This window comes from Camelus bactrianus, chromosome 3, assembly GCF_048773025.1.
Source record: "Camelus bactrianus isolate YW-2024 breed Bactrian camel chromosome 3, ASM4877302v1, whole genome shotgun sequence".
NCBI lineage: Eukaryota > Metazoa > Chordata > Mammalia > Artiodactyla > Camelidae > Camelus > Camelus bactrianus.
The window spans coordinates 138,422,399-138,434,651 of NC_133541.1; the positions used below are offsets into that span (position 1 = coordinate 138,422,399).

The 12,253-nt window shown below is 53.4% G+C and overlaps 1 long non-coding RNA gene and 1 other non-coding gene across 2 annotated transcripts; both read left to right on the forward strand.

Moving 5' to 3' along the window:
• Window positions 1-1,181: 1,181 nt before the first annotated feature.
• Window positions 1,182-4,893, forward strand: LOC141577160 (uncharacterized). The gene is made up of 2 exons (XR_012505819.1): window positions 1,182-2,891; window positions 3,862-4,893. It is a non-coding gene; the product is annotated as an uncharacterized LOC141577160 (long non-coding RNA).
• Window positions 2,718-2,826, forward strand: LOC141577269 (U6 spliceosomal RNA). The gene has a single exon (XR_012506166.1). It is a non-coding gene; the product is annotated as a U6 spliceosomal RNA (small nuclear RNA).
• Window positions 4,894-12,253: the final 7,360 nt, after the last annotated feature.

The window sequence follows — 12,253 nt, forward strand, 5'->3', positions numbered from 1 at the left end:
TGGGTTCCAAGGAGATCAGCAGGGTTTCTGTGTGCTCGTTTGGTTTTGTTCGTGCGTGTGTTTGTTTTTTCTGGACGAGGCCAAAGAACTCTTCAGGTGGAGGTGTGTGTCCAAAGGGTCTGACAGGATGGGAGGATGCGGGGCGAGTCAGTCCATGTGCCCAGAAAGAGAGAGAATCTGTCATAGCTGAGACTCAGGCCTTTTTCAGACCTAGGCCCAGAGAGCAGTTCGGCTCCGAGCATTCACGGAGAAGTTCGCCGCCACCTCAGTCCTGTCCCCCACCCCCGCCCTCCCCCACGCCTCAGCCCCCAGTGAAGGAGGAATCATGAAGTGGCCGCACTTAGGCTAAGCCAATTTTTGGCTTTATGCTTACTGCTTGCTTTTAGAACGATCAGCAAACTCGACTGACCAGACACCGCTCCCAGCTCCAGGCCCACTGTTAAAAACAGCTAAAGTTGTCGATTCTAACTGTTTGATTTGACCTTCCTCTGATCGTTCAACTTGACAATCATGTTTGGCGTCTGAGTCTTTCCCCAGGAAGGGAGTCACGGGAGGATAAGCTCAGGAGAACGACCAGCCCCCTCCCACCCCCCACCCCCCACCCCGAGTTCCTCCGTGGCGCTGGTGCCGCCGGGTGAGTCTGACCAGATAAAGAAGGTCACGGGCTGATGACCTACTAGACCACCAGGAGGTCCCATGTTATCAGACACTCATCCAGATTTAGGAGGAAGTTTCATCAGAGACCCTTGTTGATCATGAGCACCTTTTGTGCTCCCGCCTGTTGTGATTCCCTTTCATGCTCCAACCTGTTCGTCCACAGAAGCATGAAACCCCAACCCCAAGACGGGTTCACAGTTTGGAGGGCACTAGCCTGCTGTGAGTCCCCTTTGCCCAGCAAAGCAATCAAGCTGCCTCTTTTCTTCTAAACTCTAAGACCCTGTCTCTGGGTTATTTGGCTCGTCAGGGACGGGGTGGGGGAGGGCGATCTTTCGGCAACACCCGCGGAAGTTTCCCTGAGTGGCAGGAACCAGCGTGGCCCTCAGGCCTCAGCCCCGCAGGCAGGCAGGCAGGCAGGCAGGCAGGCAGGCAGGCAGGCAGAGTTGGAGCGACCGTTGGTCCCGCCCCCGCCCGCGCTCCACCCCCCCCCCGCCCCCGCCGCTGCTTCCGCCGCCGCCGCCGCCACCGCCGCCGCCGCCGCCTCCCAGGCCTTCTCCACCGATCGGTCCCAAATCGACTGACTGTCTCCTGGAAGCGGGGGCGGGGACGTCAGGAGGATCCATTCGGCAGGGCCTCGTTCAATCGCTTCATTCAAATGCAGAAAGCTCTGTGCTCAGGTCAGAGCCTTTGACTTGGCCTCCGGCTCCTCTCTGTTGAACGGCTTTTGTTCTTTGGTTTCAATTTCCCCACCCTTAGGCCACCCCGTCCCAACTGCACGGAGGGAGGCGGGAGGGAGGGGGAGAATCTCGCCTGGTCTCAGGCCAAAGGAGTCCCCTCCTTTTCCTAATCTGGGTAAACCCCACTACACCGTTTGAGAATCATGGAAGGGCATGGAAGCAGACCTCTGACTTGATAGATTCCTCTGGGATGGGAGACTTTAAAAAAACAAAATTCTTTTTCCCCTGCTTCCAGGGAGGCAGAAAGGAGGGCCAGAGTGTTCCTCTTGCCTCGGGCAGTTCTTTGTTTGTTTCTTTCTTTCTTTTGTTAAATCTTTTTTTTTTTTCCTTTTTTTCTTCCAGTTTTATTGAGACAGAGTTGACATACAGCAGTGTATACTTTGGGGGGGGGGGGCGGGGAGAGGAATTCGATTTTATGTATTTATTTTTGACCGGAGGTACTGGGGATTAAACCCAGGACCTTGTGCTTGCTTGCTAAGCACACACTCTACCACTGACCTATACCCTCCCCCTTGGCCAGTTGTGAAGTCCCTTTCATTCAGCATAGTCCATCGGGCACATTTTGGGGCAGCCTACTCTGGACCCCAACATTTCCCTATTCTGTAACTTCCCTGGAAGTTTTACACATTAAAAGCTGGGCTGTTGACTGTGCATGTGCGTCCATGCGTGCGTGCGTGCGTGCGTGCGCGTGGTGTGGGGGCAGGAGGGAGGGAATAGTTTCCTAGAGGGCCTGCGTTTCATGGACCCAGTTTCTTAGTTCTGAGAACAGGTCTGTTCAAGGAAACAGTTGTAGTATCTCGTCTCAGGAGGCGGTGGTGTCGATGGGCTTCTGAAGCTAGGCCTAGGGAGCAAGCAGTCAGGTATCGCCTAAGAGGCACTTGTGTGGAAAACCAAAGTACAGCAAAAAGGTTAATCATTGGAGCAGATGAGAAACCAGATTCAGGGCCGGGAGTAGGGGGTCAGTCTGGTAGGAGATTTCCACACATCGGGGTCATCGAAACGGCTCGAGCAGTTTGAAATGCCTCTGATGATGTCCTGGGGTGTTCGGCTCAACTCTCTGAGCGGCTCCTCCAAAAACAGGCCCTAGGATGGTTTCCACAGGAGCTGTTGTGGCCATTTCTCTGACGTTTACCTCCCGTTGTCCAGCTTCAGTCTGCAGGGCTTCAGGAGACGGAGCATTTTAGTACTCAATGATGCCAAGACAAAAGGGTGAGAGAAAATGGGAAACGTTCGTGGAGATGGTCCTAGGCAGATAGTGGAGGCAACTAGAAGACCTTCAGTCTCCGGGCCGGCTTTCAGGTTGAGACAAAAACCCTAAGGCAAGCGCTTGCTGCCACAGCACATCGACTAACACGGGAACCATCCAGAGAAGATCAGCACGGCCCCTGAACGTGGACGACACACGCACATACGTGAAGCGTTCCGTAGCTTTAGTGATGTCAGTCACCCAGAGGAAGACAGATATCCTATGCCATCACTTCTAGGTGGGATCTGAAAGTAAGTCAAGACACCCATCCATACATAAATAACTCCATTTTAAAAAGACTCCAAGGAACCTATTTACAAACCAGAAACAGACTGGACTCGCAGACATGGAAAAGAAACCGATGGTTAACACAGGGGACAGGGTAGGGTGGAGGAACGGGGGAGGGCAGAGGGATAAATCAGGAGTTTGGGATTAGCAGATATAAACCACCCTATACAAACTAGGTACACAAGTAGGTCCTACTGTCTAGCACAGGGAACTATGTTCAATAGCTTGTAATAACCTATCCTGAAAAAGTATACGTGTGTGTGTGTGTGTGTGTGTGTGTGTGTGTGTGTGTGTGTGTGTGTGTGAATAAGTGAATCACTATGCCGTACGTCATAAATGAACACAACATTGTAAGTCAACTATACTTCCATTGACAGAGAGTTCCTACAATAAACAGGCAGGCAGGCAGGCAGGCAGGCAGGCAGGCAGGCAGGCAGACAGACACAGACACAGACACACAGACACACAGACACACACACACACACACACACACACACACACACACACACACACACACACCCCACAGACACAGGGGAACCCTAAGGAAAACGAGTAGCACTAGTATCTCTTATCCATGCATGTCTATCCCAGTTTAATGGAAACCTAAGTTTTTGCCTCCAAGTCAATGATGCTAATAACTCTGCTGCCAAGAATAGAAAAATCCTCACGGAGGATTTCTGAATCCCAGAAGGGTCAGGGAGGGAGAAAAAGAGAAAGGATTCCATTCTGCTGACAGAGGTATGATAGTTACCATGTGGGTGTCCGCCTCTAAAAGGGAAGGAAGGGGAAAAAACAGAAGTTTATTTTCCCTTGTATCTGAAAAGAAAAAAATTTAAAACTCAATCCTCTTGGAGACAAGAAGTCGTACACACCTCATGTCACTGATTCTCCTCCTCCACCTCCTCCTCCTCCTTCCTCTACTTCTTCTTCTAGTCTATATCTCCCATGGATTCTGACGACCTTGCCTGATGATGGCGGGTGATGGGGGCAGAGATCGATCTTTCTGAGAAGTAAGTTGGCAAGCGCTTTAGTGAAGCCTCGTAGGATTTACCCAGCGAAGCGAGTGCCTTCGTCCCTGGAGGCTGCGGAAAGTATGTCCCCAAGTCACATACGCATGTGTTTGTCTTTTGTTGTCGTTGTTGTTGTTGTTGTTGTTGTTGTTGGTGGTGGTGGTGTGTGTGTGTTTGTTTGTTTGTTTGTTTGTTTGTTTGTTTGTTTGTAGCAGTGTCCTGGCCATGCTGATGGCATCAGGCTTGCAGCGGGGGAAGGAAGGCTTCAACCCCTTTGGAAGTCATACCTACCATCCCAAGAACGTCTGGATGACCCCTACTATGTGGCAGTTGAATGGGGGCCAGTTACTGGGGTTCAGCGTGTCCAGAGAGAGGAGGTCTGAGGCCTCTGGGGACAAAAAGTTTGTATGTATGTATGTATGTATGTATGGCCAGTTGACTGTTTTTGCGGTCCTATAGGAATCTTCCTGCCCCTGTCTATTGAACAATGGGAGTCATCTTCCAAGTGCCCTGACACCAGACACCACGGTGGGTGAAGGAATGCGGGTGGGGTGGGGGTGGGTGGGGGAGGTCATCCAGGAAGCTGGGAGAAACCGAGAACGTCCGTGGGTCGGTGGGTCGGCCTGTCGGATGGTCGCCATGCTGGGTTTCCCCTAACCCAGGCCATTTGCCGAATGGACAGAACAGACTGGGGCCACGTGTGCCACCCACCCTCTTTCCGGAGGCTGTGGTCCACTGTGTTTGCATGAAAGTCAGTGAAGGAGGCATCTCCTCGGGACTCGGTTCCGTCCCTTTCACGAGAGCCTCCACTTTGGATGACAGCCAGCCAGCCAGCCAGCCAGCCCTCGATGCCAGGGCAGTAGACGACTGCCAGGAATATCCCATCCTTTCTGGAACCCTGAGTGTACCCACCTGTACAGACACAAGGCTGAAGAATACATGACGTTCCTTCCTAGTTGACAGCACTCCCCATGTCACTGAAACAGTGTCCAGTACGCTGACGTCATCTCCTCCCTCTCCCACACCCCCGCACGCGCACAAACACGCGCGCGCGCACACACACACACACACACACACACACTCTGTCTGTCTGTCTGTCTGTCTGTCTGTCTGTCTTCTAAGGATGGAGAAGAGTTTGCTGAGCTATTTCGGGTGCCCTCTCATCCTAGTTCCTATCTCCAAGTTGGTTCAAAGTCCAAAAGGCGGTCAAGCACTTAATCAGATAGGTCCCTCGTAAAGAATGCCTCCCACATCACGACGACAGGCTTCTTAGGCCAGCCGAGAAGCTCCTTCAGTTCTGCGCCCATCTTGGCTCTAAGTTGATATCAGTCTGTTACGGAAATGACAGGCCAGCCAAGAAACAAGCACCTCTCGGAGGGTTGGAGTACTCAGATTTATTACGCCGGCGGGCTCAGAGGGGCTTCTGCTCCGAAGCTCTGAGCACCTCCAAGACGTGCACATGAGGTTTCATAGGGTTAATTACAAATATGGGTCTATTCGCCAATAAGGCTCAAACAACAAAAAGCAAAGGATCAGTACACTGGAGCTTATCAATTTGGAACAGATCACGTTACTGACACTTGTTGAGCTTGGATTTACGAGTTAGCTTGTTAGCCCAGTAAACTGACACTAAACTTCAGATTTACGAGTTAGCCCAGCAGAACTTAGATCAGTAAACGGACACTTATCACACTTAGATTTGTGACTTTAGCTTGTTAGCCCAGCTGGGCTTTTCCTTTACAAGTCCTCCAGGATCCAAGAAAGCCACGTTGGAAAACAAGTGGTGATTCTGATGGGACAGGAGATCAGTCATTTGGGGGCGAAGGGTGGGGTAGGGAGACATACCAGCCTGTCTGTCTGTTTTCACCCAGTGTGGGAGCCGTCCCAAAGAGATAACTCGAGAAGAGAGAAACAGGGAGTTGACAAAGAACACGTGCAGTGGCGTGCCCTCCCCCCCCACCCCAGGAGAAGGCCAAGCCAGAAGTCCCTCCGGATGGCGGGTTCCGGACTCCAGCTTCCAGGGGAAGCGATGTTTTTTTCCTCCCCATTTCAGGCCCGGAAGAAGAGGGAGAGGCAGAGTGTCCTTCTCGGGCATCCGCTGTTTCTGAAGCACGCTTGTTGCCAAAAGATCGGCCCCCGTCCCCGACGAGCCCAAGAATCCAGAGACAAGGTCTCGGAGCTTAGAAGCAAAGAGGCCATTTTATCGCTCTGCCGGGCAAAGGGGATTCACAGCAGGCTAGCGTCTTCAAAACTGTGTACCCACCTTGGGGATGGAGTGGGTGGGGTGGTTCTAGAGCCATAGCTCAAACAATCGGGCATCGATCACCATCCACAGAATCGTTTTCTCATCAGAAGACTCAGAATGGTGTCACGATGCCTCCAGGTGACCCATTCTATAGAGGCTGGTGGTTAGATCTCGTTATCTCATAAGCACTCAAGGTGTGGCCTTCTTGGTCACTCAGGCTATTTTGTCAGGTCATTAGTCCCGTGACCGACCTTCTCCTCGGAGAAAGACTCAGAGACCCAGCATGATGATGACTTTCAATGAGTGAAATACAGTAGAAACAGTAAGATCGATAGCTTCCAGTTTCAACAACAGGCCTGGAACCGTGAGCAGCAACCAGTCAGTCAGGACAGTTGACCGTTTTCAGGGCGAGCATAAGAAACCGAATGACACCCCCCCCCAGCAAATGAATGAGTGAATGAATGAATGCATGAATGACCTAATGATCCTCCCCCCCCCCGCCAAAAAAAGAAGCAATAATCCGTTAGCCTAATTCCGGCCATTTTATTCATCCTCCTTCACCCTGAAGCCCCAGTCACCCACGTGCCACAGTGGTCTGTTTTCTGGTTTCCTCCACCACCCCACCCCCCACCAACCACCACCCCGCCAACATCCCCCCATGCCCAACCACCGCCCCAAGTGTGGGACTGGACGGCTGGACGGGGGTGCAGGGGGCTGAGGGGGCGGCAATGGCGGCTTGAGGTGAGGGTGGGGAGTGTTCCGCCCAGATCGTATAGGAAGCTCAAACACAGCTGCAGTACGAGACAAGATGGTAGATTTCTGTGAGTCCTCCCTCCTCTTAAAATCCGTCCTAAGGAGGAGACAGACAGAAAGAGAAACATCACCCTCACTCCCAACGCCTCCTGCGCCCTCGATGCGCCCCAAAACAACAACAAGAAAAACAAAAACAAACACGACCACAAATAAGTCGCTATCCCTGGGGAAGAAGGATTCGATGGCATGGGGATATCATTCTAAAATTCATTCCCTCTTCATCACATTTCATGGAAACCGATTGCAATCTATGAGGCCCTGTGAAGGTAGGGGTTGGGGGGGTAGGGAGGAGGGAGGGAAGTGAAGGGGGGGAGAGGGAGAGAGGGAGGGGGAGAGAGAGAGAGAGAGAGAGAGAAAGAGCAGAGGAGAGGAGGGATAAAAGGGGAGAGGACAGGAAAGGAGAGGAGGGAAAAGAGGGGAGGGGAGGGGAAATGAGAAGAGGCGAGGGGAGAGGAGAAGAGGGAGAGGAGAGGAGTGGAGGGGAGAAGAGAGGAGTGGAGGGGTGAGGGGGAAGGGGGGAGAACAGGGAAGAGGAGAGGAGGGGAGAGGAGAGGAAAGAGAGACAAGGGAGACAGACAGACACGCATGCGCGTGCGCGCACACACACACACAGAGAATAGCGAAATGGAGAGAGAGGCAGAGAGAGAGAGAGAGAGAGAGAGAGAGAGAGAGAGACAGACAGACAGACAGACAGACAGACAGACACGGATCTAGGTCAGGGATACTACACATGGGTATTCTTCTGAGTGATTTTATGTGTTTTCTCAATCGCCACCTCTATGGAGATAAAAATCGCTCCCATAAGATGAAGGGAGTCCTTCTGCCACCGCCCACGGCCCCGCCCACCAGCACCGCTTGTGTTTGTCAGGGATTCCAAGCCAAAGCACGTGGAGGAGCGGGAGAGCTTCCTGGCAGCCCAAGGAGGAGGAAAGTCCGGCAGCATGAGAGAGGTGGTTGGCACGGGGAAGCTGGAGGCCGGCTGACGAGAAGATGGGTGAGGGGGCAGGGAGGAGGGTTTCCCAAGTTGGAGAGCCAAGACGAGGGAGGGGAGCTGTCGGTGGCTGCGTTCTGACCCCGACCCCAACCCTGACTGGAGCGGATCCCTGAAAGGAGGCGGTTCGGGCTCTCTGGCCGAGAACGCCCCTCTCTTCCTCTTTGTGCAGAAACACCTTCCGCAGACCGAGAAAGTCCATCCCGAGACCCTCGTCGGAAGAGTCCTTTCCAGACCCATCACGATCCTCCTGGGCCAAGGGGTCCAGGGGATGGGGCGGGGCCTCCATTCGATCCGTCTTCCGTCCGTCCGTCCATCCACAAGATCTTGAACATCCATGTAGGATTCTGGATGGTAGCAGTTTTCCAGGATCCTCCAAATCCTTGTAAGTCCTCTCCTGGCAGATTCGACCCCTAGGTCGTACCGCGCAGCACAGGGCACTAGATTCAGTCCCTCGGGACGAGGGTTCCTGAAAAAGACCAGGAAAAAGAAGAACAGAATCACTATGGTGTGCACCAGCCAGAAACCAGCACCACCTTGTCACTCGAACAGACTTGCAAAAGGCGGGGTAGGGAGAGAAAGTCATAGGATGGCTACCATCCCTCCCACCCCCACCCCACACGCCAAGCCCCAGACCATCGTCATCCCTGCTCCCCCTCCCCTCCCCTTTCCTCTCCCTTCCCCCTCCCCCTCCCCCTCCCCTCCATCGACGCCCGCCTCCCGCTTGTACCCCACTCCTCTGAACCCAGCACCACCCACCCCAGCCTGGACGGGCTCGGCTCAGATCGGCTCGGCTCGGCTCGGCTCGGCCCGGCCCGGCCCGGCCCGGCCCGGCCCGGCCCGTCCGTCCGGTCGACTTCTTCGCAGGGTCTAAAATAGCGCCCGGCCGACAGGCAGGTGGCACATGGCACATGGCAGGGGAGCGAGCGGGACGGTTCGGGATCTCTGGGTGGCAGGGACACGCGGCCGGACAACCAGGAGCACGGACGGCCTGGCGTGCGTTTCTCCGCTCGGGGGGGCCTCGACCAGAGACCGTGGTACGGGGAACGGGGACACACACACACCACACACACACCACACACACACACCACACACACCACACAGACACAGACACACAGACACACAGACACACACACACACACACACACAGACACACCCACCCACCCCTTCACCCCCACCCCCAAACCTCTGACAGCTTTCGTTTGTTTTCGGCCGACCGTCCCTCGATGAGGTACGAGTGCCTTGGCTGGGGCTGGGGGGGGGTGGAGTTCCTCCCTCCACAACGACCCCACACGGGCTCTGTTCTGGTCACCCGAGTCCTCTTCCAAGTCAGACCACAGGCCTCCATCACCCGGCGCGAGCACTCGGGGAAACAGTCACCATCCTCATCGCTCCGCTCCACCTCTACACGTGAAGAACTGTTCCCAGCCCACGCCACTCCACCCCACCCCACGCCCCGATGCCACCCACCGCAGTGGAGAGAAACGAGACGAATCCACAGACGTGCATCAATCCGATGAAGAAAACGACGGCCCTATTCCAAGGAAGCATAGATATCTAGGTAGGAGATTCATCGAGTACTATGGAGGCGGTGGGAAAGGGGGGGGTTGCGGTGGGGAGGGTCTAGAGATCAGGCAGTACAGCCCATGCTTAGCATGCAAAAAATAAAGGTCCAGGGTTCAATCCCCAGCACCTACTCTTCAAAAATAACCCGAGAAGAAGCAAGACGGCGGAGTAGAAGGACGCTCGTAGCTCACCCTCTCCCACAAATACACCAAAACTCACATCGACGGACCCACTCGGCCAATCAGACCACCTGCGGAACTCCGACAGAACACCGCCCTCTTCGAAAGACAAAGACGCCCAAAATCTGGTAGGAGAAAAGGAGAAAAGAAAGAGTCAAAAGCAAAACAGTGCGGGAGGGACCGGCAGAGGAGGAATAGGGCTCGTTCGCCAGACCTCCCCGTCTCCAACGGAGAGGCCGACGGGACGGTGGGGGAGCCTCCGAGTCTCAGATCTGCCCGGAGCGCCCCTTGACCGACCTATCCAAGTGAAACGGGCACAGAGGGTCCCCGCGACACCCAGCCCGAGTCGCAGGCCGGCAGCCGGGGGCCGGGACAGGCCGCACGAGCCGGGCAGAGGACCGTGGCGGCGGCACCACGCGCCGTGGCCGGGAGGGGATACAGAGCAGAACAACCCGCCCCCCCAACTTTCTTTCCATTACGGGGAAAGAAAGGCAAAGCAACACGGCCGGTGTGCCCTGGGGAGAGGGGCGCCGTAGCCTCCATCTCCTCAGACCCGCGGCGCCATCACCGGCCCTTCTCGCGAGAAGAGAGGCGGGGCGCAGCCACAGCCGCCATAGCCCCTGGCGCGCGGCGCGCAGCGCGCGGGCGGGGGCGGGAGCGGGGGCGGGGCCGAGACTCGAATCCGCACCCGGGGGCTCTGCAACCTCCTAGGCAGGACTGAGACTCGTTTTCAGCCTGAGGCAGATATTATATATCTGCCCCGGTACCTCAGAGAACTCGCGCCACCAAGACTAAGAAGGAGCCGAGTTTTGGAATGCAGCAGGGGCGGGGCGGTTCCACCGTCTTCCCCGAGCCCACCTACGGAGAGGAGCGCCGACCCGAGGCGGAGCACACAGCCGCACAGAGCAGCGGAGCGACCGGCGCCGGGAGAGGGCAGGCGGCCAGCCACCCTCCCTCCTTCCCGGCAGGAACGCAGCATCCGACCGCGGTGCCAGGAGGGGGCGCGATCTACTTGCCCACAGGCACCGAGGGCAGCACAGACGAGGGCGCCGACAGAGGGCCCGCGGAAACAGCAAGCTGAGTTCACGAAACAGGGCGACGACAGAAAGACTTCTCGGTGAAACCGTTAAGAGCGCACCGTCTCCAGGAGAACACATCCTTTTTTTTTTTTTTTTTTCCTCTTTTTTTTTTTCTTTTCCTTTTTCTTTTTTAATCTCTTTTACATCGGTTTTACCTTCTGTTACCTTTTTAACCTTTACTTTTGAACAGTCGTATACGTTTACGGTTTTAATCCCTTTTAAATGTTTCATTTCAAGTCTTTTCATTATTATTATTTTTAAACATCCACCCCCTTCCCTTTTTCATTCTCTTGGTTTTGATCTCCTGTTACTGGTTATTCACAGGTTTCAAATATTGTTTCTCGATTTTTTTCCTCCTTTTTATTAAGGTTATTAAAAGACGTCTCAACTCGATCGCTATTCTGCTTCCACTTACTCTTCTATTCATGATTACACACTGTCTTCAAACCTTTTCTTTCTCCCGTCTTTTAAAATCCTCTGTTTTATCTTTTGTTAAAATCTGTTCTATTTCCGATTACCTTTTAAAAATTTACTTTTGAAACAATTGTATATTATTTTCTGATCTTTTCTATTTGTTTTTAAAGGCTTTTAGAAGACGTCTCAGCTCAATTGCTATTCTGCTTCAACTTGCTCTTCTATTATTGATCGTACACTGTTTTCAAACCTTTTTTTCTCCATTCTTTTAACATCCTGCCCCCACCCCCTCTCTCCCTCTCCCCCTCTGTCTCTGTCTCTGTCTCTCTCTCTCTCCCCCTATCCCCCTCTCTCTTTTAAAGTTTTATGCCTGCCTAGGCTTTCGATAAATACATAAACTCCTTAAGGACACCAATAGATAACTGATACTCCTTAAGCCACAGTGCCAGAGAGATAGGAGCATTATGAAGAAGCAGAGGAACCACTCCCAATTAAAAGAGCCAGAGAAATTCCCTGAAAGCACGATCCATGAAATAGACGTGGATGGCCTGCTCGATCAAGATTTCCAAAAAGGAGTGATCCAAGTCCTGAAGGAACTCCAAGAGATAGTGTTGAGAGATATACTATACGTCAAAAACGAAATCGAAGCTATAAAGAAGAGTCAAGGAGAACTGGTCCACTCATTGGCTGAAATGAGAACTGGTCTAAAGGCTGTCCAAAGCAGGCTAGATCACGCAGAGGAACGAATAAGTGGCCTAGAAGGCAGGACAACAGAAAGAACCCAATCAGAACAGCTGAGAGAAAAACCAATAAAGAACAACGAAAACCATCTTAGGGACCTAAGGGACCCTCGAAAGCGTGCCCATCTACGCACAATAGGGGTTCCAGAAGGGGAAGAAAGAACCAAGGGGACCGAAAAGATATTCGAAGAAAGCATGACTGAAAATTTCCCAAATCTAAAGAAGGAATCAGATATCCAAGTCCAGGAGGCTCAGAGGGTACCCAACAGAAAGAACTCAAACAGGCCC